The sequence below is a fragment of the Neophocaena asiaeorientalis genome, unplaced genomic scaffold (assembly GCF_003031525.2).
Source record: "Neophocaena asiaeorientalis asiaeorientalis breed wild unplaced genomic scaffold, Neophocaena_asiaeorientalis_V1.1 scaffold152, whole genome shotgun sequence".
Classification (NCBI taxonomy): domain Eukaryota; kingdom Metazoa; phylum Chordata; class Mammalia; order Artiodactyla; family Phocoenidae; genus Neophocaena; species Neophocaena asiaeorientalis.
In genome coordinates, this window is record NW_020185338.1 from 3,057,651 (window position 1) to 3,065,604 (window position 7,954).

General features: G+C 46.1%; 1 protein-coding gene and 2 long non-coding RNA genes across 12 annotated transcripts in view; 1 reads left to right on the forward strand and 2 right to left on the reverse strand.

Annotated features, from left to right (window-relative positions):
- The window catches only part of LOC112393879 (uncharacterized), an 11,309-nt gene extending 5,317 nt beyond the window's left edge, over nt 1–5,992 (reverse strand). The window contains exons 1-2 of one of the 2 annotated variants that reach the window (XR_003002043.1): nt 4,289–4,366; nt 3,153–3,199 (exon numbers count right to left, since the gene is read on the reverse strand). This is a non-coding gene — a long non-coding RNA (uncharacterized LOC112393879). Of the gene's footprint in view, nt 1–3,152; nt 3,200–4,288; nt 4,367–5,100 lie in introns of those variants that run through there. The other variant, XR_003002044.1, reaches the window with a different exon arrangement.
- The window catches only part of FOXN3 (forkhead box N3), a 408,764-nt gene that overhangs the window by 163,151 nt on the left and 237,659 nt on the right, over nt 1–7,954 (forward strand). The window lies entirely within an intron of this gene.
- On the reverse strand, nt 6,191–7,725 carry LOC112393878 (uncharacterized). Its single transcript, XR_003002042.1, has 3 exons — nt 7,187–7,725; nt 6,359–6,500; nt 6,191–6,255 (listed from the first exon to the last, which is right to left on the reverse strand). It is a non-coding gene; the product is annotated as an uncharacterized LOC112393878 (long non-coding RNA).

Consider the following 7,954-nt stretch of genomic DNA (forward strand, 5'->3'; position numbering starts at 1 on the left):
AAAAAAAAAAAAAAAAAAAAAAAAAAATATATATATATATATATATGTATGAGTAATCCAACACACACATTCCCAGCTGAGACAAAGCAACTGTCCGCCTTTTTGTTTCAGCTTTCATACTGTAAACAAGCGTCCTTTTAAATGTCTCTTTAGTGTCACTTTTTTGGTGTGCTTTTTGTTGGCGATTTTGCTGTTTAAAATGGCACCCAATCACAAGTGCTGAAGTGCTATCTTGTGTTCCTAAGTGCCAGAAGACTGTGATTGCCGTGTGGAGAAAAGACAAGCTTTTCCTGTGTTCGATAAGCTTTGTTCAGACATGAGTTCTAGTGCTGGTGGCCGTGAGTTCAATGTTAATGAATCAACAATATATATTAAATCAGGTATCTTTAAATGGAATCGGAGAAAATAAGGTAACGTATTGATCAGTTAATGAAAATGTTGTGACCGGTGGCTTGCAGGAACCTAACCCTAGATTTCCTCTAGGAGCAGAGGTTCAATATTTGCTAATTCAGTGCTTGACTGAATAATAAGAATTGACTGCAGATAAATGGAATCCAAGTACTCAGAGGGGCAGCCTCCTTTAGGACAAGCTTTTGACTGCAGGGAGTATCCCTGGGAGGGCAGGAGAAGCAGGAGTAGTTTTGGCCATGCAGGGTGTGCCTCAGCTGGGCACAGATTTTTCTGTCAGATTGAAAAAAGCAACAACCAAAAAGATGCAACCACATTTGGTCCCTTAGAAGCATAAGTTTTCATAGAAGATCCATCTGGAAATGGAGAGTAAATGTTCCCCCTTCCCCACAAATTCTTAATTCGAGTATTTTCCCTCATCTTTGAACCTACCAAAGAGTTTGTAGAAAACGTTTGATACTCAAAACCAATAAATTGAAAGCTTTCCCACAACCAGACAATAGACCCCATTATGCAGGGTATAACGTTTGTTATACTTAGCAATTCTCTTGTTTGCTTGGAGCACCAGCGTTTTCAGAAAGGGATCATTTTGTCCCTTCTGATTGAAAAGATCACAAAATGCTTCAATTTGGTGAGAAGTTTTGCCAACATATCTATTTTCCCCCAAACTCTTACTTTATGAAATGTTTGCAAATTGTTTCACACATACAGTATATGAGAATGTGAAAGCGATTCAGAAAAGGGAAAGCTTCACTTAAAACGACTGGAAAATGCAAGTAAAAGGGAACAAAGGGAACATGGGTAACTGTGGCCCATATCATTTAATAAGATGCCTCTAGCCTCTTATTTTGGCCGTTTCCAAGGTACCACGATTTTAAAAAACAATGTCCCAACAAACATCCACCTGAAAACATTGTTGCATATTTCAGTGCTTTCACTCAATACATACTGAGTGTCTACTGTGTGTGTCAGACACTGGAGTAACTTTGCTTGTGTACATTGCTGAATAAAATAGGTATGGATCCTGGTTTTATGGGGCTTATTATCTCATGGGGGTAGGCAGTCTGGTGGGGAAGTTTACTGTCTTGCTTTGGCATCTCTTTAGGATAAATTCCTAGAAGCTGGAAATTTAGAGTCAATGACCATGCTCGCTTAAGTTTTAATTCGGTTCACCAGACTGCCCTCTTAAATAGTCATACCAAGTCACGTTCCTCCGATACCCACACCAATATTGGTGTGGTTATTCTTTCTAAGTCTGTGGCAATCTGATGGATGAAATGAGATATCACAACTGCTTGAATTGGCATTTCTGGGATTTCTTTGCTTTTTTTTTTTTTTTTTACTGAGGTTGAGCATCTTTTCATGGGTATATTGCCATTTGTGTTTCTCCTTTTGTGAATCTGCTCCATTTCTCATTAGGGTGATAATTTTCTCATTGAGTTGAAAGAGCTATAGATTTAAAATATTAACCCTTTTTCATATGTATGACAAATACTTCCTCGTTTTTTTTTTTTTTGGTCTTTGAACTTGATTTATGACCTCTGGTCTTACATACAAAGTTTAAATTGTTTTGTAGTCAAATATGTCATTATTTTCCTTATGATTTATTTACTTAACAAAAATAGCTCTAAGTGCCAGGGCACTGTTACATGTGTTTTACGGATATTCATTCATTTAATCTTTATCACCACCCTACGAAGTGGGTCTTGCTGTATCCTCCATCTTTCCCCCTTTTTTTTTTAAGATGAGGAAACTTGGGTTTTCCCTGGTGGCACAGTGGCTGAGAATCCGCCTGCCAATGCAGGGGACACGGGTTCGAGCCCTGGTCCGGGAAGATCCCACATGCCGTGGAGCAACTAAGCCCGTGCGCCACAACTACTGAGCCTGCGCTCTAGAGCCTGCGAGCCACAGGTACTTAAGCCCGCGCGCCCAGAGCCCACGCACAGCAACAAGAGAAGCCACCGCAATGAGAAGCCCGCGCAGCACAACAAAGAGTAGCCCCCGCTCGCCACAACTAGAGAAAGCCCGTGACCCAATGCAGCCAAAAATAAATTTATTAAAAAAAAAAAAAAGATGAGGAAACTAGGTAGAGAGAAAGAAGTTAAGTACCTTGATTAAGGTTACCCAGTTAGTATGTGGTGAAGTGAGAATACGAACGTAGTCCCAGGCCACTAAGCTGTATCAGCTCTGGTCTTGGTATTAGGCTCTCTGCGTGTGTTTAATTGTGGTTGCTTCATAAATGCTCACTGAATCTTCCCCATCCTTCAGGGCAAGTGCCACATCTTTTATTTCTCCCAGTTCCTTCCCAGTGCCCTCCACACAGTACTGGGCATGGTATAGCTAGATGCTTAATAAGTACTTTTTGACTGAATGAATTGACTAAATCTGGATTCTGGATCATCAGCTCACACTTCTGTTTATGCTCAAAGAGGAGCTGACAGGTTCTATAGTTTCCATTTTGCTTCCAGCAGGTGACTTGATAGGCTCGGCTTTGGCTAGGGCACCTGAGCTAGTGAATGTCCCTCCACGGGTTCAGCTGTACTTTCCCTTACTCTACAGCCCTCCTTCCCTCTTCATATAAGCCTCCTGGCTCTAATCCCTGCTGGAGAAATTCTAATAAGCCTTTTCCCAGGCACCACCCTTCAGAACCTGTCAGGTAAACACCAAGGACGCACAAGAGGAAAACCCCAAGAGGGGATAACCGGAAAGCCCAAAGGATGCTTGAACGAGCCTTTGAAACTCACCAAGAGATGGAGGGTCTTCCAGCTGTGGTCCTGGGTGTCTCTTCCTTCTGCAAACGAGGGAAGGAAGTGAGGAACTATTTTACTACGATGGACAGCATTCTCACATGTTATCTCAAAGACACTTAGTCAACCCACAATTAAGGAGTTATCTTTGAACATAATCTCTTGCCTTCTCATATTCAGTCATTGGATAGATTCTCTTGGTTCTTCCTGTGAAGCCTGTCATGCATTCATTTTTTCCAGTCTCACTGACTACTTTCTAATTCAGTGGGTCCCAAAATGTGGTCCCTGGACCAGCAACAGCATCACCTAGGAGCTTCTTAGAGACGCAAATTCTCAGGCCCCAGCTCAGACCTACTGAATCAGACACTCTGGGGGTGGGGGCCAGCAAGCTGAGTTTACGTAAGCCCTACAGGTAATTCTGATGCACATTCAGGTTTGAGAACCACTGCTCTAATGGAACCCCCCTTTTATTATTCAAACATTATAAATGTGTTGGGTACTCATTGTAGAAAATTTGGAAAATGTAGACAAGTATGAAAGAAGCAGGCAAAAAAATTACCCCATAACTCAACCCCGCAGAGGGAAACACTATTTTACTATTTTAACATTTTTTCGTATTAAAAAATGTTAAAAAAGATAATCTTTGTTTCTGTATGGATTACTGCAGTGCTTTCTGATTGGTTCTGTCTACTTTTGGTCTTCCATTTCCTTCTTTCCGCTCCCAAAACTCATCTTGGGTCCATGATCCCATTCTTCTTTTTTAAAATTGAGATATATTTGACATATGACACTGTGTGAGTTTAAGGGGTACAGCATACTGGTTTGATACATTCATACTGGAATATTATCGCCACTGTAGCATTAGCTAATACCTCTATTGTGTCACATAATTATCATTTCTTCTAGTATTGGGAATAATTAAGATCTAGTCCCTTAGCAAGTTTAATGCCTATAATACAGTTTTGTTGTGTGTAATCACCGTACTGTGTATTAGGGCTCTAGGACTTATTTATCTACTAGAGGCCAAAGCTATTCTTTTTTTTTAAAGCATATTTCTGATAGAGCAACTTCTGGATCCAAAAATACTCAATGAGTTCCTCTTCCCCTCTGATTACTGTACATAAACTGCTTACCTTAGCATTCAGGGAGTTTTGTGATAGGATGTTTCGTCGCTTATCCACTAATATGCATGCTCCATAAGGAACAAAAACTTTGTATCCCTGGAACCTAATAACGTCATGTACTTGGTGGGCACTCAATATATTTGTTCAAGGAATGAATGCATCTTCTTCTTTTTTTTTTTTAAAATTTATTTTTGGCTGCCTTGGGTCTTCATTGCTGCGCGCACGGGCTTTCTCTAGTTGTGGCAAGCCGGGGCTACTACTCCTCGTTGCAGTGCGCAGGCTTCTCATTGTGGTGGCTTCTCTCTGTGGAGTATGTGCTCTACGCACACGGGCTCAGTAGTTGTGGCTTGCGGGCTCTTGAGCGCAGGCTCAGTAGTTGTGGCGCATGGGCTTAGTTGCTCCATGGCATGTGGGATCCTCCCGGACCAGGGCTCGAACCCGTGTCCCCTGCATTGGCAGGCAGGTCTTAACCACTGTGCCACCAGGGAAGTCCTGAATGCATCTTCTAATACAGTCAAGTCATAGCTGATAAATCTGTATGCGCCATCCACGTCTCCTGCCTGGAAAAGCAGTTTGTGCCGTGGCACTTTCTCAAAGTGCATATGCCTGGGACCTGTCCTAGGAGATTCTGATCTATTAGGTGTGGCTTCCCAGGTATCCCCAATTGAGAAGCTCAGGTCTAGAATGTCCCTTCCCCGTTTCTATGGACCTATGTTTATTATTCTCCTTCCAAAGTCACCTCCCTTCCCCTCCCCAGCCCTGTTGTACCAGATGGTTCTACTATGCCTCCTGCTGTTAGGAGGGGAGAAGGGAAGAGTTACCTGAATTAGGTCAAGCCGATCAGTTTATTTCCCTGGGAATCTGAACTATGTAGCGGAAGGCTGAGGCAGTCTGAAGGTGGTGGGTGCTGGCAATCAGAAGGTCCTTTGCACTTGCCGCTGGCAGCCATGTGTGGTGATAAATGAGTAGAGGAAGCCGGCCTTCAGGGAGGAGAGTGGACAGACATATAGAGGGAGGTAGGAAAGACAACTTGGTCTCAGAGGGAAAGAGGTGAATGGAGAGGAAAACCACCTAATGATGCCCCAGTTCCACGCAGTCCAGCTGTGCTTCCTGTCCCAGGCTTGACCCAAGTTCCCACTTGGGTATCCTTTTCCCTGGAGTCAATTTGAAGGATCCTGTTCAGAAGCCCGTCTTTCCAGGCCTGCCTCAGATTCCTCCTCGTATTTGAAAATCCCTCAGGTCTTCTCACTTGCAGCCCTCTCTCACTGCCATCAGTTCAGTTGTTACGATGGCCTGGAGAGGGATCGCGGGGCTTTACACTGAACTGTTCATAAATAATCACGTTGGCTGAATAACCAGTGATGAGGGCGGGGCTTTAATGTTCCAGGGCATGTTGGAGAAGAAAGCACAAAACACCACGGCGAGGGCCAGTCCTCTCCACGGAGGAGGAACCTGGGGTCCCATGCTGATTGCGGACTGGGCTAGAATCTGGGTTCTCCCGGTCCCAGATACAAGTACTCTCAGCCCAGGCCCAGATAGGGCCATGCAACGGTCCCATCAAGTCCCCAGTCAGGAAATAGGTGTTGCCCAAAGTGAGTTCTAGAGCACACCTGGGATTCTGCTGTCAAACGTGTTTGTAAAACAATGATTTAAACAGTTCCACTTGTTTCTTTGAGGCTTCTCCGGCTCTAAGGCACAAGGGTCCTTCCTGAAAGTTCAAGAGGGGAATTGAGAACGAGGCTGTTCCTAGGCGAATTTGGCTTTTGCCCCCGTTTGTCAGGGAGCAGGTCCCAGAGATAGGAGTCTATGGAATTATAAGGTGGAAAGGCCACTCTAAGCCTGCTTTTGGCTTTTAGCAAAGGTCTGTATTCCCCATTTCAGACAGACAGGCAACCACGTGTACCCCGCTCTCCACATCAGGCAGGGCTGGTCCACCACTTCCTCTTAAGGATGATGATACCTTCTCACAACTCTTGCTGCATCGGTAACGGGAGAGAGAAATTAAGAAATACGTTTGAGAATGGAAGAAACGAAAAGCCGCAGAGGGTAAGAGAGGTGAGCTCATGAAAGGCAGCTTACCTCACCTTACTCCACCCTCTGCTCAGGGGCTGCTCCTGGCCCTAAGCTTGCTGTGTCTTTAAGTTTCTGTTCACATAGGATGGCTGCTTTAGACACAGTCCTTGTACGATAACCACGCGCTTACATCACGTCCTTTTGAGCTCTGAGGAAGAAGGAAAGGACAAGGGGTGAACATAATTGCCACCTCTACTTAACATGGAGATTTCCACCTACGGTGTGTGAGTGTGGTTGGGTGGGGAGGCTTGGGACCTGGCAGTTGAAGGGGAGGACGGAAGAGGACTATTTCTTCCTCCCCAAGGCAGCAAAGGTCTCTGGCCTTGGTTCCTTTGATGAGAGATTCACCAGCCTCAACTGATAGGCAGATGGAGGTATCTGCATTAGACTGAGCTCCTGTCCTGGCTTTGTTACCACCTCTGACCTTTAGAAACTTGGACTCAGGACTTCAGATATATCTCGTTTGTCCCTCTTGCTTCACGCTTTTTGCTTAGTGACTTGGGGTAGGTCAAGTGTTCAGTAATTTAAGGGGTGGGGCTGGATGACCTCAGGCTGCCCCTGGGCCTTCACCTCTGAATCATCTCCCAGGTGGGTGGGATTTGCCTTGGCACTCCTAAGTAATAAGGCCTGTGGTGAGTGCCCTGCTGAAAACTTACCACCCACCATCTTGGAGCTTTGTGAAGTGGAACGACTCTCAGATTGATTGGGGTTTCCTTATTTTTGGAAATTAAAAAAACTCAGAAACCCAGTGGGATTTTTCTCCCCCTTTGGCTAGGTTACAAGGTACTGCAACCTGGAGGGGTTTCTGACTGAGATCACTCCGGGCCTACTCACTGGTTTTCCTGTGGTTTTCAGAGAGCTCAAAAGGGCCTGTCCTCTGGCTCAGGTGGTGGCCGGCAGAATGACCCGGGATTCTCTTCTGCGCAGGAACCTGCTGATTTGGTTACCTGGTTGTGGTGTGCAATCATATTTTTATTTACGTCACTACCAGGGTGTCCTGTTGGACTCTCCTTTCATCCTCTCTTGGTGTGGCTTCAGCAGCGGGTGGCCCATCTTTGGAGGCGCCTAGAGACTTGGAGTGGTGGCCCTGCGAGTTGTCGGTGGGGTTCGTGGAAGCTCTTAATATGAAAGACATGAGGCTTGTTTTCGCTGGAGGCTTAGAGGTCGGCTGGGGCGTTGAGCACAACCCACTGGAGGCCCCACGGTTTGGCCTTCAGGACGGGCCTCTTGCTCTGTAATCTGTAATGGCCACCCTCCCTCCCCCGGCAGGCAGACACGCGCCTGCGGACAGACGAGAGGAGCAGCCACCTGGGCGGGAGGCTGCGGTGCCTTTGTGCCCTTCCTCCCGGGGCACGAGGTGGCAGCTGGAGGAGGGCTGGGGATGGCCCCCGGGAGTCCCGCCAGGACGCCGTAGTTGGGGAGAAGTGGAATCTCTTCTCCCCCTCGCAAGCCTCGCCCGCATCGTAATTCTTTTTATTTTTACTTTCGAGCCATGTAAGGCATGCGGATGGGTAGGAGCGTTCCGGGGACACGTTGCCAGAGGCGCGGTGCCCGCCGGCCCGCGTGGCCAGAGCCCGGGGAAGGGACAGGCCGCGCGCCGCC